Genomic DNA, 23,607 nt, shown 5'->3' with positions numbered 1-23,607 from the left:
CCAAAATGCACCATTGAACCATGATGGCATAATAAGATAATATTTTATTAATTTATTATGTTGATATCTATTCTGTACAACACATGTGAACAGAGCTATAATGAAATGACTAATTTTTATTTTTCTTGGCCTTTGTTTTGCCTCAGTTTTAATACAGGTTAATTAAAGCATTATTACTATTAACTTAATAAGGGCATAATAATGGACAGCTAAAATGTCGTGCAAAAGGTTATGATGTATAATGCAAACAAAAGTGCTCTATTTAATCCATATTTTGGTTAATAATGCAGTGATGAGCAGATAGGTGATTACTATCTGCTGGCTTGACAAGGCTTAATAAGCACATTACGAATGCTCTGGAAAATATTTAATCTACTCTAATTATTGCTTTATAAAGTAGTAGTATGCAGCCAGTTAATTAGTAAATAACTGCTGGCTTGATTAGGCTAAAAAAGAGCATTACAAATGCCCAGGAAATGCTTAGTTTATTCTATTTATTGCTTATAGTAATAAGCAGCCAATTACTGTCTTGTTAAGGCTTAATAAGCATATTACAAGGCCATTACATTGTCCCTTTATACTGATATTGCCAAGAAAAGTGCAATAGTGCAAAAAAATCATATTTCTCTGCATCCAACAAAGCTTAGAACTTTAAGTTCAGCAATATAAGACACATACTGTAATTATTCAGGAGAGGCCATGAGGGGTGAAACAACCAGAGGCTATGCTGGAGGCCAGAGACTGCCTTAAGCATACTTTTATACATCGCTTGAAATATAAATCTCCAGCAGAAACACAGGGAAAACCTACTTTGACAGCAAAGTTAACAACATACTATGTTTTTGTTGTCTTCAAAACAACACTGCTAGACATTTGCTGCATTCTAATGGATCGTTTTAATGATCTTTGAGAGGCTGGGCCTGATTAGCAGCCCCTCACCAGCTTTAGTCTATGCCCTACAGTAAGGATCATGCATTAGCGCCTTGTTATCTCTGAGAACTACCGTCCCTGTCTCAGCACAGAAATCTCTTTCATCTTAGAAAGTGGAAAGCATGGTCCTTGTGGATAACCATTTAAAGTCACAGTTATACGAAGCATGATGGAATTTTAAGTGAATTATTTCCGATGTGTAGCTTGTGGAAAGTTGAAGAGGAGATTTATTTCAATAGGATTTGAATTAGTTGGAAAGTTATTGTTGTGTATACAGTCTTGTTTTGTGGAAGGTAAAATTTTTGCTATGATGAACCATGAATATTAGAGCTTGGCCTTCTATTCACTTCTATGACATTGCTAAAGTCTGCTAGTGCCATTATGGGATTCCTAATAATAAGTCCGAACTAAGCTCTCTGGGGCTTGTAAACATGTTTAGCCATTCTAGATTAATGACAGGCATTGACAGCTTGTAAAACACATGGACATATATTTTTCTTGTGTGTATCAGTTTTACAGAGACTCTACAGCTACTGCTGCTGTCTTCCATTCCTAACAACTACCTGAAACCGTGTGAGACTACAGCTTGTTTTCACAGCCAGTGACCGTTTGGAATGATATTTGTTCTTGTTAAATTGATCCCACCCACTTTAAACCCACTTTATTTTTGATTGACTCAACTGTCAGTTCCTTATTATGTTGGTGGTTCTAATGTTCTAATAGAATGTGTAAGACCTCTTACAGTATTATCCAATGGAAGAGCTCTCTTGGCTGGATCTACCTAAACACTACAGAGAAAAAAAAAATCCTGATTGGAAAAAATCCCATTGGGCATTTGAGGATTTTAACCTTTTTGTGTCTAAACAAAACCTGAATGATTATTGAAAGAATATATTAAGAAATATTGATTTTATCAAATATAAATTGACCAAAAACACCTTCTCTGAGGGTTTACCACTGCATTTTTAGCATGTTTTAATTATTTATTATGCAACCAGCTATAATAACATTAATGAATTTGTTCATAGAGCACTTTTCATACTGGTGGCAGCTCAAAGTGCTTTGCAGATAAATAGGTGATGAAGCTTAACAGCAATAAAAGAAATTAAACTTAAGTTTAATTTTCTTTTATTATAGTTAGTTTGGTAAGACCAACATAATGATGAATGAATGTAAAATCTTTGAAAGTATTAATTTATGATCATATGATGCATTGACATTGATCAAATTAAGACATTTAATACCAAAAAGAGAGGCAGGTTTTTAATTAAACTCTAGAATGTGTTCCAAGATTGACTGTTTAATAAAAGGTGGAACTGGGTTCCACAGTTTAGAAGCAGAATAACTGAAAGAGTCTCTCCACATTTTCTGTATTTAATGGAAGGTATTTGCAGAAGGTCAGTATCTACAGATCTAAGGATACATTATGGAATATAAACAGACAGGCATTCTGTTAAGGACGCAGCTGCTTTAAGGTCATTAGCCACATTTAGAATCAGAATGTTTTCAATCAGATTGGCAAAAATCTTCGCATGTAAACACAGCCATTCAGAGCTTTGAAAACTAGTAAAGGAACTTATCTATCCTGAATGACACAGGCAGTCAATGCTTTCAAAAACAGAGGTGCTATGAGTTCTCCTTTTTGTTTCTGTTAGGATTGGTGCTGCTACATGTTGGACAAGTTGTAGAGGATGGATTGTTTTCTTAGGAAGTAACAAGATCATAACAGTAATCAACTCTGCTTGTAACCGATGAATAACAATTTTATTTGCATTACCCTGAGATAAACAAGGCTGAACTTCAGCATTCTCTGATGATCAAAAGCTACTTTAGAGTCTAAGATTACACCGTACATCAGGGTTGGTATATTAAGCCTAGCTTCCAAAAACAAAAGCATCTATGCAATTATAATTACATTTAACCACTTAAAATCCCAGGCTTATTACATATTAAGGCAGGGGTTGGCAAAATGTAGCTCCAGAGCTACATACGGCTATTTTACTGTCCTGTTGTGGCTCCACAGCAGAATTGGATTTTTAGGTAAAACTCTTTTGCAGTAAAATAAAGCTCTGCTAATCATTCTAACAGAGTTTTAACAATAAACTGTATTAAATGCTGGAGTAAATATAGCCTATAACTGCTAATTCACCCTTTAACCCTGAAGGTTGATGCACAGACTGCTGGTCACTATAACAACACAGACAACAATCACGCCTAGCTAGAAGCTAACGAAAAGGCAAAGAGAGAGATTTAAGACGATTTTTAATAATTTGGACACGAATAAACTTATTCGCATTTATAATCACACCAGCTGGTTTTCTGATACGTTCAATCTGCAGCGAGAAACTGTCAAACACTAAACAGTCACAAAGCTGAAGTCAGCGTCTCATTTACCAGCTTCTTATTTGATTTCTCCCATTCCACCATAAATGGTGCAGCAGTTACATTTTGTACAATTATTTAAGGTGGAACAGGAAAATTCAAACAAGAAGCTGGAGAATGAGAAGCTGACTTTAGCCTCATAAAAAGTTGAATGTTGAGACATTTTACAAGAAAATGTTCCACTTTTGCGGGAAAGTTTCCTGCCAGAGATGCAAGAAAAGTGGCTATAAGTTAGCTGAGCTAAAGCAAAGTAAGTCTGCGTTTACGTTTAAATTATTTAGTCTATACTAGGACATTAGCACATACTGAGAAATATTTACAGCCAAGATGGTTAAATGGACATAAAATGTTGTGGCTCCCAAGGTGATTTGATTTTTATTAAAAGGACAAAATGGCTCTTTTTAAGATTTGAGTTGTCGACCCCTGGGCTAAGGCTTATTATTCAGTAACTACAGGAAGTGCAAACAGAACTGAGCTATTCGTAGCTTATAGAAGTGTATAATAAAACTGTGGTCCCACTGGGAAGCCCTGGCCATGTAAGTGGTTAAACAGTATATCAATAAGACAGTACCAACTCCAAACGTCCAAGGGTTAAAGTGATAAATAAAGTCTCTGCTGCTGGACACATGCTGCCCCATTTTCCTGCATCCTCGTTCTCAGCCGAAGTACAGAGCACACTCCTTTTTCCTGTGCATTAACTGCACCGTTTAGGAGCAATTTAATGCATTGTAAGTCATTTCCGCCCCCCTTGTTACCACGGCTGAACTGCCGGGGATTGGAGGTGCAGAAATAGAAAATAGAGGGGGGAAAAAATGGAAGCATGTTTGGGAACATGGCCTGTCCTTGGCAAGCGGCAAATGAGTTCTCTGCTGGAGTGGACTGAGCTATCGAAGCAAAAGCTTCTAATCATTCCTGGCCATGCAAGGTCCCGGGCCTTCGCAATGCTGCCACGGGGGCTGTGAATGTACTGTAGCTGTTAGTGTCTCGAGCTTCTCTGTTTGGTTTGGTGGACACTCTTTAACACATAGGTGGCATAGGAAGGGTCTTAGAGTGATGCCATGGGAGAACCAGTATCGGTTCCCAAAAGAGCTTTCAGTGGATGGTTCTTTTAAATAATTGTTGTTAATAAGACATTTTAAGTTCAAAGAACCAAACAATGTATAGGTTTTTTTACAATATGATCATATTAGAGTAGCAATAAAATGCAATTTGTGTTCTTAGGGTAACTTCAACCCTCATTGCTCTCTAGCAGCTCAATATCAGACCCACAACATATCACACCCAAAAACAGTGTCCTAGTTTATCTGATTACAAAATTATGAGACAAATATTTGAAATATCCCAGCCAATGGCCACTAGGGGGCCTGCTGGAGGAGGCTATGCTTTTTTTTGGATTGTATATTCAAGCAAACAGCCATTCAAGAACTCTTATTTTCTACTGTGGAGAGAAACAGAGAACACTGGCCACTTGCCTCATTGTTAATTACTTGGTGGTGACTTTCTTTTTCATTGTCTCATCAGTATTAAAAAAACAAGCTTTCAGCTCAAGGGAACTCGAGGGAGGAATACGTGGTGTGGGCCCGCTGTCTGAAGGCTTTATCAAAGGCAAGGAGGTTTGTACGAGGAACAGTTTAAACAAATGGATATTGCTCCTCCATCAAAGTTGCAGCAGAACAAAGGCAAGAAACTACAGATCCGTGCTTGTTGCAGGATCCATCAAAGTCGACTGCCACAGGGTCCTCTGAAGGCTCACACTTTGATGTAACGGAGGATATGAACATTCCAAAATCATGCAAAGGATTGAGACATCTGGGGAGAGCGTGAACCTTCAGATCAGGACACCTGGCTCAAGCTTCATTTTGAAATTTATTTCTATATTTTTCTCAATTGCAATTGAAAGGTGACCCTGAGTGTGAGAGTGTGAGAAAGGCACTATGTAAATGGATGGGGAGAAGGGGGTTTATAGGAAATTGTATCTCACAGAGAAATAGACAAGCACATGAAGAAACTTTAAAGTGTCAAGGAAACTTTGATTAATTGGGCAATTTGGGGAAGTAAATCTAGTAGAACAAGATCCAAAATTGAACTAAATGAAAAGCTCTTGTTTGTCCATCCAGTTAGGGACAGGAGTCTTTGGAGGCTTCCTACATTGCGTTACAGAACAAACAAACAAAGATTTAAAAGAAAAAAAATAAAAGAAATGACCTGTAAACTGAGAATAAATACTATTTGTATGGTCCCCTATAGATGACCTACAAATACTTATACTATTAATCAACTTTATGGCAATACTCAATTGATTATCAACAAAATTGCGGTTAAGACTGGGTTTAGAAGTAGGTGTAGTTTTGCCTTGAGGTTAGGGTTAGGGTTAGGTTTAAAGTTAGGAATAGATTGAATAGAATCTTTCACATGCAACTTCAAGGTCAGTTGCATTTAATAGATATTTAATTGAATGTTGTGAACATAGACTGACCATCTACAAAGCACCTACAGTGAACCACCCAAATAAAGTGTTACCAACCAATCAATGGTTTGCACAATTACAAGCTCCACCCATATCTTCCAGCTTGGCATGCTTGGTTCCCCAAGTGAGAATGTGAAACAAATTCAGAGCTCAGGAATGATATGATTCACTTAGCTTTAAACACAGATTTGTAACCATACCATACTGCACTGCCCAGTAGGAAAATGTCATTAGAGGCCCCTGGGCACTGGCCCCACTGGTCCATTCAGCAACCCATTCCTCCATACAGTATTTTATGTCTATCACCTACCCTATAGTGAGATTTCCTGAGGTTAAAAAATGTTGTCATTTCTAGGTTTATTTTTTGATCATACATTCTGGTTTGGTAAACACAAAACTGCCCCCCTAGTGCCCATGTTAAGATTACTGTGGACATCAATAGCCAATGTCCACACAGTTTTACAGACTTGCACAAATAAAAGTATAATTCAGCCCTTTGCTCACACAACGCAGGCTACAGCTCAAGATTTTCCCCGTCAAGTTGTCGTTTAATCGACCACTGTGGACTGAATATCCTGCAGCATATTAAATTCATCCATTTGATATATATGTAATGTTCGCAGTATTGGGAAACACCCTGGGCTTAGACAAGCATATTGAACACACATCTTGAAAACTGTGCGATCAATACTGCTATTCATTCAGCTGTGAAGTTCTTGCAAATCTTCAGTCAATAAACCAGGCTTACCTGAAGTGACCTCTTGTTTGTGTCAAAATCAAATCTAGCCAAAAAACGATTGTTTTCTTTGTTTAAAGTGAAATATCCCATATTCTTAAAAAGAAAGGTGCCAGAAAGCGTTCTTTATATCAGAACTACTTTTGTTTTCCTTAGGAACATTTCACTGCATGGCTCTTTAGGACAATGGTTCTCAAACCAGTCCTCAGGGACCCCCAGATGGTCCAGATTTTTGCTGCTGCCTAACTTGCAACACCAAAATTGTGGACCATATAGGCATCCCTGGGGATTGTTTTTAGAGAACCACTGTTTTAGAGAAACATGTTGTTAAAAAGCGAGTGTATTATAGTATAAAGAACCTCCTTATACTGTAAAAGTTCTTCGAAGAACCTTTAAACTGGCCTAGATTATGTGAAGGTTCATTAACACTCAGATGTTACTTTTTCAAACATGATTGTTTAGGGAAGCAAAAGTGGTTCTTCTATAGCATCATTCAAAGAATGCTTTTAAGAGTATAGAGGTGGGAGAAAAAAAATCAATACAGCATAATATTGCCAGATATTGGGATAAAAACATTATCAATATATGAAAGCTCAAATATCAATATTTTATTATTTAATTCTGTATATTTCAGCATGTATTAAGCCCTTTGCTATATGAATAAATAACCAAAATGCATTTTTTTTAATATATGGGATGCTGCTGTTTTTACTTGGTGAGATCAAGGATTTCTGTCAGTATTTTTATTAGCAATGATTTGATAGTGTTGTGGATAACACATTCGATCTTCACGTAGAAAAAAAGGTTCAATCCCAACACTAGTAACATTCACTTAACATTATTAATTACTTTGTAATTTTTTTTTTTTTTTCACAAGTCTGTTTTTCTCCTAAACAAAAATATAGAAGTTGACTTCATTAGACAAAACAGAAAGTTTTCTTTTGGAGGAATAATTTTCAGTCAAAATTAGCAAATCGCAATACATCACAGCATGTCTTTTTAAAATAAGTGCATGCCATAAATCTTCAGTCATCACAATAAAATGGCACTACCACTCAAGTATTGTGATAATGTTGCATGTTGGGGTTACTTATTGCTCACATCGCCCTCTAAAGGTGCCATCAACAAACATCAAATAAACAAACATTACTCACTGCTGCCCTCTAAAGGTGTCTATTGACAAGGGCAGGTCTTACAGGGTAGAAATTTCACATACTAACAGGGTGAAATGTGGCATCCAATGACAGTGCCACGTTTGAAGTCAGTGCTCTTCAGTCCAACCCATTCTACTGCCAGTGTCTGCCTATGGAGATTGCATGGCTGTCTGCTTGATTATATACACCTGTTAGCAATGGATGTGGGTGAAACAGCCAAACAGCCAAGGTTGTCCACATACTTTTGGCCATAAAGGGTAGGACATTTACTGTTTATGTAAAACCCATGTCTTAATAAACGTGTTTTTTGCCTTCTTTAGTTTACATGCTTTTGCCTCAGCCCAATGCATGACATAAACAAATGACTATGAAAGCTAACAAGGCAGAAAATAATTGAGATCAGGTTAAATAAATGCAATGATCTCAGATAACTGCGGTCGAGCAATTATGTTGTGACAGGCCTAGTGTCAAGGCATGTTTTCCTTTTGTAAATGACAGACACCACAATTTACTACATAAATGGATGAAGACCCATTTTTCTGGACTCCCCATGCTCTGTATTCACATGCTATGTGCTAGTTCATCATTGACAGCCAAGCTGCCAGAAAAAAAAGCAGACCAAAAGTAGTCCTTGTCGTCCCCTCATTGACTCATTACCCCTTTTGTCCTTGTGCCAAAGTCCTGGATTCAAATCAGCAGTGACCATTTCATCATTTCACCCCCTCTATTCAGTGGATAATGTCTGTCCGTCCTCTATCTGGACTTGATTAATCCTGACGCTATATGCCAGAAATTTTCGACACTTGCAACTTCTCGAGAGGGTTTTTTTGCATATTATTTTGAAGATGTGCTCTCAGAATAGATAACGAGCGCATCATTTTAAACGCAGATAATCTAAATTATTAGTGGCAGTTTGGTGTCAAAGACCGTAACAAAGAGCACATTTAATGGCATCCACCAAACAACGTGCGCATAAACAAACAGCCTTGTATGCAGGCAATTCAGTGCAAGTTATCTGGGGTAAGTGGGGTATCAAGCCTGAATCAGGACACAAGCTCTGACTTTCTGACTCATTGTCCTTGTCGGCGAAAGACTAATGACCCAGCATGCTCCTAAAAAGCCCAGCTAAGCAAGTCTCGCAAATGAGCAACACTAATCATGATATATATTCCTCTAAATGTCTCTGGGTGGGATGGTAGCTAGGCTGCAGAATGCTGCATTGGCCTTTCATAGAATATGTGTTTATGAAACCATATGCTCTTTTTAAAATGTGTGCATTTTGCATGTGTGCATGTGTCATAGTTAAGAGAGATCCCTCTGTTACATGGAATCTGGCACTTCTTTCTTATTCTAGGAAAATGTGAAAAATATGCCACTTTTATAGATAGTTCTGACAATGAGAGTCATCTTAATGGACAATAGAAGATATCTAGAAGTTTTAATTGGGCATCAGTGTTTGTCCCAACTCAGACATCATCTTTTCATTTCATTTGTAGTCAAAATAGCCTTTGTTTGCAAGGTATTTCATTTTTAGTACCAGTAAAAATAGCAGAAATATATATATATATATATATATATATATATATATATATATATATATATATATATATATATATATATATATATATATACACACAGAAGCCTCACAACTAAATTTAATATTACAATTTTTCAGTATTTAGTGTGTCCATTCTTTAACTTTTTATTGCTTCAATCCTTTTAGCAGACTTGTGGTCAGTTTTTTCAAGTTTTTGAAGTTTTTCAATCTTCAAAATTCAGTCTTAGAAGTTGGTTGCATGTTCTGTTTCACACAATCTAAGTAATCTCCATGAGAGACATATATCATTGCAAATATTCTTTATAATTATAAATTAGATACATCAAATGTTTATATATGCATGCAATGCGTATATGCTTTAATGCATTGCAAGTTATTTATTGCACTTTTGAAATGTATTTCATTCATTGTGATGTATTTTCATAATGAACTGAGGACACATTTGAATCAAGTAAATGGAATGCACTGCTTCTTTCACTGAAAGATGAAAATGTTGTTTGAATATCCACCAGTGGACAAATGTAGCTTGAAGCAGGCAGACCACCAAAGCAACAGCGCTGTGAAACAGTTTGCATGAGCATTGTCAGTGCAGGTCAGGTTAAGAGCTGATGGAAATGTGGAGAAAATGTGAATTTCCTGTAATCCCTGGCTTTTGCTCTCAGCTGTCATGAAGTGTCAGTTTGTTGTTTGGAATTTATAGTGGAGAACTGCAACATTCTTCACATCTGCAATTACCAGAAAATGTAATTAGGCAGACAGTTTTCCGAGGTTTGGTTGAGAAAGTGCTGCACAAAGTCTCTCCAAGGTTTCATCACAGAATTCAGCTTTTTTTTTTTATAAAAAATGTTCTTTGCTTTAACATGGTCTGAAGGACTAGATTATGAAATATTCTGCTTGCTCTTGCTGCCTCTCAATCAAAACCGTTACATCTCGCCTTTTAAATAAGCTGCTCTTTATTCCCAAAAGTTCCTTTTTGCTACTGTAATTTGTAGCCTGCAAAATTCAAAGGTCACGACACCGTAGCGAGCATGCTTCAAAGCGTTCGGTTTGTCTTGGGGATTGCTTGTTTGCCTGCGTAGGTTTGGGAAGCACAGATGCCAATCACATTTGCACCAACAAAGCTGAAGACATATGGTCAGCATGACCTTTACTGAATTATTCCAGCATCTTTCGGAGTATCTGCACGCCAAAGTCCTCTCGGGTAGCCGAAACTGACTCCGTTTTTTGAAGGCAAAGAAAGAGCTTATTGTTCACAAAGATCTGTCTACAGCGAGAAAGCTTCTAGTTTTTAGTCCCTCCAGTGTTCCTCCATCTGCTCAGTTATTGCAGGAGTGAGGTCACTTTAAAGGAAGAGATCAAGTTACTGCAAACCCAGAGACGCCAGGCCGAGAGACTGTGTAACTGTCAATGCGAGAAAAGGTGCTGGAGCCAAGAATGGACATATACAGTCTTCAATGTACATTTAATAGTTGTCTTTTAGTCCCACTGCACAATATAACACAAATCAATTCACTACAACATTGGGTCTCAGTAGATCCCATTATGAAATTACACGAGCCTTTTCATATCTTTCGCAGTCCGTCAGGTGGCACACGGAAGGAGATTTGGAAACGGGAGCGGGAAGAAAAATGGAATTACAGCAATCGATCCCTTTGTATTTTCTTTGGTTGTATGCCAGCCAGCCAATTACTTCTCCATCATAATTTGTAGCTATTTCTGTCCAGGCAGGGATCCTTTCAGATACAATATCCTCATTGAAACGGTGGGTAACACAAGATGGGCAATTAGGCGATTAGTCCACCCTGTGTGAGCATGTTAATAATGGCCTATCAATGGACAGCCATGCTCAATTCAAAAGGAACTCATATAGAGTAATTATTTGAAATGGTTTAAATGTAGACATTTGAAAGCCCCAATTAGAGACTTATAAGGGTGGTTAGGTTACAACAAAATTTATGGTATATTGTCTCAAAGGCTACGGCTTAGGTGCCTCATTTTAAACCCGCCAATCCACTTCGCTGGACCTTGTTGTTGACCACAGTACTTACACAAAGAAACCACTAAGCTTTCTGTGTTGCTGATCGTTGTGCCTTGTATTCATGGTTCTATTAAGGAAATCAGCATGGCACTGCATCTTCCAACAGTGCTTTATAAAACTCACTGGTGGCTTCCACTCTGCTGTTGTGAAATCCCTGATTGTGCCTTCAAGGGTTGTTGATTTCATGAATACTTCCGTGATTAGGCGCCTTTTGGAACTGCTGAGCTTTCGATGGCACACCATTACAACACAGCGCAATATCTTCGACACTCAACAAGAAGGATTATCGATAAACTGGAAGTTAGGACCCTCTAGGGTCTGAAAGGGTCCTTGTATGGATTCCGTCTCTCCATCCCTTCTACAAAAATACGCATTTGGAAGAGGCAGGAAGCAAAGAAGTGACTTCTGCTGCCAACATAACTGCTCGTTTTGCAGCTGACTGAAAACTAAGGTTTTACACATGGCACACAACCAACCCCCCTACTGCGTGTAAGTTCTCCCTCCTCTAAAAGTCTTGTCATTTTGAGGTCCCTTTTGCCTTTTACCTGAATAAAACAGCATTAGTCATATGCCTACTCTCACACTTGTCATGTTATACACTAGCGAAACCCATTTCACAGGGATCCCATTACGTGCCCCTGTGGCACCCCACATAAAGCAGCAGTACTCTGCCCTTGCAAAGCCTTCATAATACTATATATTCTTCTTCTCTCTCTTCCCCTCTGGCACTCCCTCATTCCGTGGGCACCTGCTACAGTAACACACAGCTTTTTGGGTTTCAGCCCAGCTAGCCAGGCGCCACAAAGCACTGACAAATGGCTCCCAAACTCAGAAAGAAAATATCAGGGAGGAAGGAGGACCAGCGAGGGAAGAAACTAATAGGTTGTGCACTCAGGAGGAGCATGCGAACTATCTGCATTCACAGATGGCTTTACTAAAAAAGGGAGTGAGGGGGGAAAAATGAAAAAAGATGAAAACAAGCATAACCTGAACAGTAAGCAACAAAACAGCTGTTGTTAGGAAAAGCTGTTTACTAAAATATTACTTGCAATCGCAGATTTTTTTTTTTCATTCCACCTAATGCAAATTTTGTGCTTCTTCTCAGAGTTCATATTGACAACCCTGCATGTGGACATGTTTAATTGGCTGCATCCTTATCGTAAGCCAGATCACTTCTAAAGCAACGACTCTCCAATTTCCCCAATGCACAGCATGTGCACAAAAATGAATATTCAGCAGCACAATAAAGTACACTAACAAAGATCAATGTGTCCAAGGTTGAGCTGACGTTATTCATGTACCATCTTTACCCTTGAGCGTGCAGAGGATGGCAGAGACTAATGGCCTTTGGAATCCATTATGTTACAGACAGCCACTTATCAGAGTGAAATTATAAATCCAGAATAAGGCAGCATCACCTGTGCGCTAAAAATGCTGGCTTATCGGGCAGCAGTCTAATTGCGCTAATCTGTAGCGGCCGGCTCCTGTCTCGCAGTAATTAGCGCCCGTGGAAAGTCCTGCATTGGCACAAAGCAGCCATGCAGGATTAAGTTGCATGCAGCCGGTGACATTAATCTGCTGTTATTAATCTCCCTTCTCTCTCGCTCTCCTCCATATCCCCCTCCTTTCCCTGCTTTGGGGGGAGATAAATCACCTCTGTTGGAAGGGAACATTGTGCCTGAGCATGATTACCAAACTTATAATTGGTCCGGGTTGCTCTGAAGTTGATGAATGCGGCGGTGCCCTCACTTCGCAAACAGGCTGAGCTTCATCACGCATTCTGGCTACAGCATTGGCATTGCCAAGCCCTACAGCCTTTAATAGAGACATCTAACATGCATGACAAGTGAGACTAAAGCCACACAATGCTAGTTCATCAGACCCGTTGCTTTGCCCTGTGGGAGAAACGTGATGTGGAGCGGTTCCATATTAAAAACTGATGATTGAATGATCTGCTGTATGGATTTCTTTGACGTGGCGTCCCAGGGAGCTGCTCGGTTTGCCTCACGTGGGTTGAGTGGACGATTTATCAAAGGGGCATGGCTGTCACACTCCCCCACAACTTATTGGCAGCTTCACATTGACAAAACAATGAGCTTTGAGCACAGTTGGAGATGCTTGGAGAGCCATTGATTAGAGGGGGTTTATGAAGTGCCTTTAGTTGCTCGGGATCGTCGTGGTTCAGTGTTTAGTCCACAGATTCTCCAAACCACAGAGGTTATAGAGGTTATAGTCGGTCTGAGCAACAATGGCATCAGATGGGGTGAGTCATCATGGGCTTCCATTTACCTTTTTGTAGTGAGCTGACAAGGTGTGGCTCAATCCACCAACTCAAAATAAGAATAAACCAGAGAAAGTTAATGTCTGTGCAATTTTGGTTCTATTTCTAAATTAACTAACACAAATCTATGATTGTTCTTCTTTCTGAATTTTAATTTTAGTGATTATTTTTCACTTTAAATCCCAAAATATATCACATTTATTGTCTATCCTATATTACAGTTATTTTAAATATATTGTTTATATTACATCCGAAGATGTTTGTTAGTTGTGTTACAGAAGCAAACAAAAAAACAGTTTAAAAGTTTAACATTATGTGTTTTAAAATATATTATTTTATATGATACATATATAACATAGTATAATATTACCCCATAATTATATTAGAAAAAAATATTTATGTTTAAAAATATTTTAGCATAAGTTAATTATAATATTTTATAATTTTATACATATAATATTTTTGAATTTTTATATATAATTTCCAAAATATATGCATTTTAATTATTTGAATAATATACATTTAAAACTTATAAAGTTAAATAATTAACTTATGCTAAATTATTTAGTAACCATAAAAATGCATTTTAATTTGAAGAAAATTTTTAAGAACTTTTGTCAGTGGTGTGTCATAAGCATAAAAAATCATAAAAAAATACAAGAAGGTCTTTTTGGATTGATTCTTGTGTGTATATCTTAAAAAAATGAAAAACTAACTCTGAAAAGTCTGCACTTAGTGAAATCTCTTTAAAATTCTGATAAATTTGGCTAAAATATTGTGTTACAAAAAGATCGTCAGTGGTGTTACTCATGAAACATCAAACAATTTTGAAATGGAAATGAAATAATGCAATAACTGCAGTCCTTTTCTAAAAACAACAACATTTAAAGTAATGTAAAAGTAAACTTTGGAAAAGCTCTGATCTTAGAAATATTGTCAGTGGTGTTACAATCATCAGTGTTATATGTTTACTGACTTCATTCCAACAAACTATGCCTTACAATTTAATTCCATATGAACCTTTATACCCCACAAAGACCCTTGTACCACAGAATAAGGATTATCATGAACCTAATGAACCTGCTAAATCAAAATGAAGGCCCTGTCCTTCCAGGAATGATTTGTTGTGGAACAAAGCTTTAAAATATGCTAATTTTTGTATCTGGGACACGCCTGGATTTGATGTATGTTTAGTGGATGAAGGCAAAAGCACAAAACACTGTAAGCTTGTAACTAACTACACTTCCTTGCAATATTATTCCACAGAAAGCCTCCCTAGCATAGCGGAAATGCTTTCTCAGTGCGGATAAGAGCTTCGTCATAAAGCTGGCACAAGGTCAAAACACCACCTGCATGGCTCTGAGTGGAGGTATTGTTTAGAAAATCTCACCATACTTCACCATGCGCCAGAAAGAATGGAGACAGCTAATAAGACCTTAAAAAGAAGACGATGCTAGAAATGCTAGCGCCACTTCACAACAGGATTCCATGCGTGTTCCTCTAATGAGCTGAATGAAATTAATAGAAAAGAAGAAGAAGAAAAAAAAAAAAACACTTTTTTTTTTTGCTGGAGATCAGAAAAGCAATAAGCACTTCCAGGCTAAAGAAATATGATGAAACCTCAGCCACATTCTCAGTTTTCTCCACAAAGATGAGATAAATGCTTCATGTTTGCATCTTCACACCAAATAATTGGCCGCACACACACTCACATGCGCAAAACATAGTTTTCACTTAAAAACAAATCTTCTCTTGGACTGTTATAAACCCTCAAGTCAATGCTATTATAATTCAACCTTCGGTTTCTCTGAATGACCCTGCAGACAGAGCCACACACACAATCGATTAGCGTATGTCTTTTAAATGCCAGAGCTTTCTGGCTATCTAATTGGCTTCAGGGATATAATTAAACGGAGTAAAAATTAACAAACTTTAGCAGGCGTAGCTCTGCAAATTAATATTTCTGATCCTTTAACATGCGGATACTCAGCCCAACGTGGGCGCATTATCATCTGAGTGAAATTTAATTAGCCAATTGACTTGTCACTCACTGAAGCTGATTAAACGTCCTTACGGAGCAGGTTTTACCATAAAACAGTGCTCAGCCCTCGACGGATCAAAGCTCTGACTGTAAATCCACTCCAGTAGCTGTTTTGCCTTAAGGCACAACATTCATTTGCGTATTCATTTTCTCATTTTCTTATTCTGCTGCGACTGACACCAAACTGCTGGAGACGCCACATGCTGGAAGTTAGCATCTGTTTACTGCTTGTGTGCACATGTTATTAAACAGACTGGGAGATAACTGGCTTTCAACATGTGTTCGGAGTTGCTGGCGTCATAAAATTGGTCTTTCATAAGCCCCCCTCGCTCTTTCATAAGATCCCTCTGCCTCTGTTTTTTTTGCTTAAATGCTGCTAGCAATGGAAATGCTAGCCAGCGTTTCAAGTCCTTGCTAATGCTACACATGCAGTCAAAAGTTTGGACACTTCAAACATTTCAAAGATGACAAATCTACATGTTCATATTTGAGGCTTTTGTATGAATTTATGTGCAAAAATGGAACAATATTTTTAAACCAGTCATTTTCAATTCAGGATGAAATGAAGATGGAAAATCATTGTCCTCGTCCTAATTATGTGTTTCTCATTAACAGTTAATTATTGGAAAGCCTGTCCTCATTAAAGCATTTCAGCCAATCAGTTCTGATTAGATAGAGGAGGGCGGAGTTGAAGTAGCTCTATTGAGTAGAAGGCCAAAATTTCTATAATTCATAGTAATTCATATGAACTTCACTCTTAAAAAATGTTTTATTTTCAAGGGTTCTTTTTTAAACACAACGGTTCTATATAGAACCAGGAACACTCAAGAAACCAAATGGTTCTTTGCATGGTGAAATGGTTCTTTGGATTGATGGAGAATGTGTTCTTTATAGTTCTATCAAGAACCTTTTTAAAAAGTTATGAACTATAGAAAAACCATTTTTGGTGCTAAATAGAGCCCTTTTCAAAAAAGATTCTATACAGAACCATATTCAACATGTTCTCCATCAATCTGAAGAATGTTTTCACAATACAAAGAAACCTTAAGGGAGCTTCAGGTGTTCTTGGTTCTATTTAGAACCTTTTTCTTTACCAAAAATCCTTGAAGAACTATTTTTGAGAGTGTAATTCATAGACTTTTGACTATTAAACCTGTTTTTTTTTTTCTTTTGTTTCTTTTTTGTCCAAATTTATATGTAATAGATTACAACGGTTTTGAAAATCTGAGACCACCAATGAAAATGCTTCCATTTATGTTTTTAATATACCCAGATGCTTCTAATATAACCAGAGTGGAACATTCTGCATGTACCTCTCCAAAACCTTCTCAAAACTATCATAAAACAACATCTCACACATCAAGACACATATTCATAACCATTTCATGTAATATCTTTCTGTGAGGGAGCTTTTAGAGGTGGACGTCTGGTTCCTATCACCACCACTGTGAATGATTCTGCCTTGTGAATTTCTCTAGAATGGAGTATTTTACCCCAAATCACTCTGATTGACTAATCTTTTTATACAGAAAATTTAAAACACTTCTTGAAATAAATTTTAATCGCAAATTTTACTCTCAGTATGATAATTTGTGTGAAACTTAGAATTTTTGAAATTTTAATATATATTTTAAAATTTCTTAACAGAATTTCCTTTTTCTTTAATAACAGTAAGTACTCAAGCTGGACTCACACAAGGGTGTGTTAAAGCCTCTGACGAGCAGATCAAATCCACCTGAGAGTTGTCTTTAGTGGACGAGATAAGACTTGAACAAAAATCTGACCCTTTTGTAGAAAGACCTCAACATGGTCAGTGTCAAGAATTTGCTTCACTGTGAAAAGTGAGCTAGAAACAGTGCAGAATCGTGAATATTTCCTCTTCGCCCGAGACTTCTGGACTTTGCTGTATGTGTTACTTTGAGAAGTGCGGGAAGCTCCTTCATCTTTCTAGATCATTTCGGGGACAAGTTGTGTGTCCCCTTTCCTCTCTCTCTCTCTCTCTGCTCCGATATGCATCCTCCACTTACGAGTCTTCCCTTTGAATATCATTAGCATAATTAAGAGTCTTCATTATTTATTGAGTGCCGTGATCTGACAGACACTTCCCGTGTAGCAGAGAACTAATTATTAGCCAGATACATTAAACTGATTTAATGTATTCCTCTGAAACTCTGCTAATCACTCATGAAATGTATGCTTCCGTCATTAATGTTCTCCAAGTTATTATTTTGTTCCTGGCATGATGTTAAATACTAATTAAGCCTAATAAATCATTCACAACACCGGCTCTCCGAGGGGCAAAAGCATATCTGCCGCAAAAAGTCTGTTTGAACAAGGAACAATTATTTTTTTGATAAATAACATTAGCGTTAGCGCTAGCATATTAAAGGAGGGAAGTGGGAGAAAAAAGGCAATAAAATGTGAAATGGGGAGATAAATATTCACGGGAGAGCGAAAGCAGAAGCTAATTAAACTGTTCTGCTATGAAGGAAAACGGAACAAATCCTAAATCACTCCTTCTGCTAAGCATTTATTTTCATTTTGAACGCTGTCATATAAATCAAGGCCTGATTCCCCACACAGTGATTAGATAGTGAGGAGCTGAGTTACCGCAAACATACATCATCATTAAATCCCTCTAAATACTATAGTATCTGCTTGTTTGCCTTTGGACTGAAAGTGTTTTCAGTGGGGAATTTCTGTTGTCATTGCTCATTTATACAGGATAGAGTTTTATTTAATCTAACAAGCGTATTTGTGTCATTTTTGATGTACTTAAACTAGAGATGCAAAATGTTCAAATAACAAATTAATTTTCCTTGTATAGGACTTTTACATATCCCAAAGCAGCTTTCTAGAAATGGTTTGAGCAGGTGATAGACAGACAGACAGACAGACAGACAGACAAACAGACAGAGAGATAGATAGACAAACAGACAGACAGACAGATAGATAGATAGATAGATAGATAGATAGATAGATAGATAGATAGATATATAGATAGACAGACAGATAGACAGATTGCATTAATCCCAATGGGAAAGTCATATATTACAGCACAAAATACAGTAAAAAGAGCAAAACAAACGCAAAAGTGTTACTGTATATCATTGTACAGATGCATAAGTAGAAGTAAAGATATGGAATCACATCACTTTAGTTTAAAGACCTCTATATCTAATTCAGTGCTACTTCATAAAATATGTTATGTTGTCATCTATTGGCATAAGCTGTTTATAAATATTAAACTACTGCTTTATGAATATGTTATCCAATGGTTGTGCATTATTATGAAGTCCCTATATAGGTAGGCTTCAAATAAAGTTACCAATTCTCTAGGTTGTAGGCTTATTTTATGTCTTTCTGAAGTGTTTAATTGAGCGTGGTGCTTGTAGACACCCAGCTTGAGTTAAAATGTTCAAAGTTTAGTACTTTTTAATGAAAACATTATCAGATTGGTGATCAAGGTTTTAGTATCACTAATAGAAATGAAATGTCATCTCTGCTGATACCCCCTCCTATAATGTAACATTCACCTAAGGTGCTTCCTCATATCTGCTGGAAGCAAGAAAGTCCAGCAAAACCATACTCACTTCTCACAGGTGCATAGGCTACAACTGGACAGCCTTATTTAGGCATCATTCTGAATCAAGACTAGGCTCTTTTCTGCAGGAGCTCAAATGTTTTGACTAAACTCTGTTTAGCGACCTTTTTTTCTCCTTTCCTTCAGTAGGCCTTGATTTGCCAAGGCCCAGATGTCCCACCACACAGCTGACAGCTGCATTAGCCAGCTAGTACGGAGAGGATTAGCCATGTTTGCTTTCCCATGTGACTTTACTGGAGTCTCCACACTCAGAGTGTTCCTGCTCTGCTGGGCACGATAGCATGCATAAACAAAACAGAGACACTCTTCAACAACAATATCCAATCACATCAACACTGATGACAACATGACCTAAATGGTTTTGCCACAAGCAATCACAAGGCTTTCATTTCTACCTCCCATTGCTTTTAGAAAGCTTTTCATCTCACATTTTTTGCAGAATGTATTTATTAATTTCTTTGTTTGTTTATTTTAGAGTTATCACTGTTATTATGCTAGTCATAGTGCACATTAAAGCAAAAATGTGTGGAAAAATAAGCGCAGATGCTTCAAGAAAGGTGTACTGCATGATACAGTTAAGCAGTTATCTCCTTAAATGGCCAGGGACACCTGGGGGCCCAAAGTGTTATTACACACTTCTATAGTCCCTGTAGTTACTAAATAACAATCCTTAGTATGTAATAAGCCTGGAATTTTAAGGGGTTAAACATTCCACCCTGGTCAGTATCATGTACGAAAATGTTGAGCAGGGCAGGCTGACCTTGATTTTGGATCGAGATGGCAGAAGGAAAAGAACGAAAACTTTGAAATAGAGTTCATTATTGAGGCATGGATAGCAAGAGCTTCAGTCGGACAAACTGCTCAACTGGCTAGTGTTTCAACAGGAACAGTAACTAAAGTGACCTAAAGTTGGAAATTGTGGTCTATAGAGATGTGAAAAAAGTAATATGGTCAAATGAGCCATCCTTCACCATATTCTCCAAAAGTGGGCAAGTGCATGTGTTGTGTATACCAAGACAGGAATCCAGGCCTGAATGCTTGACCCTTACAATGAGGGGATCTGGTGACTGATGGCATATTTTGAGTCCACTCACTACTGATCAGTCAGCTGTGTCCTATGGTTAAACATTTCAATCCTGATGGGAGTGGTCTCCAAAAACATCGCCCCCATTCACAGGGAATGTGGGGTCAGTGAATGTTTTGATGAGATATGAAAATTATATAAATCATATGCTGCAGGCTTCACAGTCACCAGATTTCAGCCCAGTTGATCCCCTATATGGGGGTTTTGTTAGACAACACTCTTCAATACCATCTACATTAAAAAGGAACCCCAATTGAGTTAAACTTTTTGGCTATAAAGCCAGATTTTTAACAATAACAGACCATAAAACAACATTCAACAGACATTCAAAGATTCCAAATAAGCATGTAAACTTGATGTCTCTCAGACTTTGTTTCTTACTGTAAAGGAGACCAGTAGAATTTATGAAAATTGCCAACTAGTATCAATAATTTAATTATTGATTAATTGCTAATGTACATATTAATTGAGGATTTTTTTATTATACTGTGTAGAGGCCACCACCCTATCTGGGTGAAGCGGTTGAAGGCGATGGAGATGATGATGACAAAGATGATGATGATGAGTAATGGAGTGTAATTAATTTATATTAGAAACAACTGTCATTCATTTGTTTATTGGTAAAAATTACATAACAGATTCTGAGGCAGATCTACAAGCGTACATTATGTAAAAACACTAATGACCAACAATCTACTGAAACTTTGCTCTGATGGGGGTGACCAATATATCAAATAACTAATAAAATATGCTCAATGCAAAATGGACCTCTGTTTGGCTCACATACTGCTCCAAATTATATACACTAAGCAAATATACTATTTTTCTGACTATAACTAGTCCAAAAGATAAAGTAAAGCACAGCTGTCCAATTCCATGATCTACAAGAACTGTTAAAGTCATAAATCACTAACCTCACCTTTAAGCAGTGCATTACTTTTGGCATAGACTGTATAACACTTGGACATGTCTCATAGCAGCTTAAATTTCCTCCATAATGAACTTGAATTTCCTTAGTATATAATTCCTTGGCCGACAGGCTTTTAAGCCCAAATTTACGGCCCGATAAATGGCCGTTTAAAATAAACCAGCGATTCATTGGCCAATGTACCTTTTACTGTGCACAGCATGTGATTTAATATCTCCAGAAAGTCTCAGAAGAAGTAGCAGAGGAAGTGCTGGAAGCGTATGATGGAGCTTTACTGGTGCTGATGCTGATGTTGTAAAAGCAGCAGAATGTGTGTTAGGTGCAGTGAAACAGTTCGCTATACATGCAAAGGCAAAATAAATAGCTGCTTCCCCAAAGGCTGTTCATGTCAACAGTAGGTTGGGAGCCTATCACTTAGCATCAGAAATAAAGAGGTGGGAGGCAGTGACATTGAGAGGGTTTTGCCTTCAGGAAGTGCGTAGGTAGAAACGCGATGAACTAAACTTCTCACCGGGAGAGAAATGGACTCTGAGCTACTCACAAGACAAGTTCAGAGAAAAGTTAGAAATATAATGTTAAGTGTCTGCATATTTGGATATTACAAAATATTTGGTCCCTCTTTATATAAAATTTCTTTAATTAATGTGTAGTTACACATCACTAATGCATGCAACATTGTAACTACTGGTGATGTATTTAGGGTTATATACACCGATCAGGCCTAACATTATGACCACCTCCTTGTTTCTACACTCATTGTCCATTTTATCAGCTCCACTTACTATATAGGTGCACTTTGTAGTTCTACAGTTACAGACTGTAGTCCATCTGTTTCTCTGCATACTTTGTTAGCCCCCTTCTACCCTGTTCTTCAGTGGTCAGGACCCCCACGGACCCTCACAGAGCAGGTACTACTTGGGTGGTGGATTATTCTCTATCAGCAGAAACTATCAGGGAAACTATCAGGTGGTGTGTTAGTGTGTGTTGTGCTTGGAAGTTGTAATAGCATGATTTCTTTAATGTAATTACACATATGTAAGAGGCTCATATTTCCAGCAACACTTTTCTGATGGTAATAGGTGTGTCATTACATTGTTCTTACAGATTATTAATCCCTTTTTCTGTATCAACTCAGCAACACTGTAAATGAGGGTCACCCTCAATGTCCTCTGAGATTAAATAAAGGTTGATTGATTGACATTATGAGAGAAAAAAAGGAAATGCCAAATTTCAACCATTCTGTAATTTGATGCCATACATGGGTACAAACTGAAGTTGATATACATGTATATTAACCTAAGTTGTTCTACTGTAATCTATCTGTAACAGCAAATACACCACCAGTAGTAACATCATTGTTGCACGTATTGATAATATGTATCCACACACTAATTAGAAACAAATAATATAAAGTGGGACAAAGCAGTGTATATACAAACTTACACTTAATTGTTTTTATCCTAATTGTTATCATCCCACATCTGTACAATTCTAATGGACAATTTTAATGGTTTTCTTGTGCTTGGCAACAGAATCAAACATTTGTTGGCTCACGCTCATAAGAGAGATCAGGCAGTCTATATGCACCTGTTATAATTTATTCAATTAAACTTGTTTAAAAAATTAAATGTCTAAATGTCCAAAGTTTGATATACCTACCCATAGAAAAATTGTCCCCATTTTCACTAATAGGGAAGGCAAAACTATGAAATAATACATAAAGAATTACATATTATTAATTATGTAGCATCCAAAAGTGCCCAGTTTTTATTTTTTTACCCAATTTTCTCACCAATTTAGGTCCAATTCTACCCACTAACTAGCTCTCCCTATCACACAATGCTACCAAGCTGGGAGTTGAAAGCTAGCAAATGCTTCTACCAAGATACATAAATCAAAACATGTTTTCATACATCTTTTGACAGCTCAACACATTTAGCGAGAGAGAGGGCCATCCCACCCACCCAGCGAGATTAAGGACAATTATGCTCTCTAGGACTCCTGGACATGGATGGTTGTAGCATCGACAGGGATCAAACCCATGACTGCCCAATGGTAGGGTAAAAAAATCTTCAGTTTAAGGATTTTCCTTTGCCTTAGTATTACATATTATTGGTGTTCTCCCAAGCAGCTTTTTGAGAAGCCACCTGAGATGCTTTTCCAACAGAACTGAAGAAGATCCATATATGTTGAGATCTTGTTGACTTAAATTGTTTTGCCTTGGAAAAAAATTCGTACAAATGCATGAACTTTTTATTGATGTTTGTACAAGAAACAGTATTCAACCCAGTGAAAGCCTTGAAAATGAAAAACTCAGGTTCCCAATCCAAAATATAAAGACTAACTAATCTGTCACCATGACTTCAAAACCCCTTATCCAGCAGCAAAGTTTAGGTCACTGTAT

At 37.4% G+C, this 23,607-nt stretch overlaps 1 protein-coding gene across 1 annotated transcript in view; it reads right to left on the bottom strand.

Moving 5' to 3' along the window:
* LOC118814606 (astrotactin-2-like) overlaps window positions 1-23,607 on the bottom strand; it is a 697,894-nt gene that overhangs the window by 260,139 nt on the left and 414,148 nt on the right. The window lies entirely within an intron of this gene.

The sequence above is a fragment of the Colossoma macropomum genome, unplaced genomic scaffold, assembly GCF_904425465.1.
Source record: "Colossoma macropomum unplaced genomic scaffold, Colossoma_macropomum, whole genome shotgun sequence".
Taxonomy (NCBI): Eukaryota; Metazoa; Chordata; class Actinopteri; order Characiformes; family Serrasalmidae; genus Colossoma; species Colossoma macropomum.
This window is presented reverse-complemented; position numbering and strand designations above follow the sequence as displayed.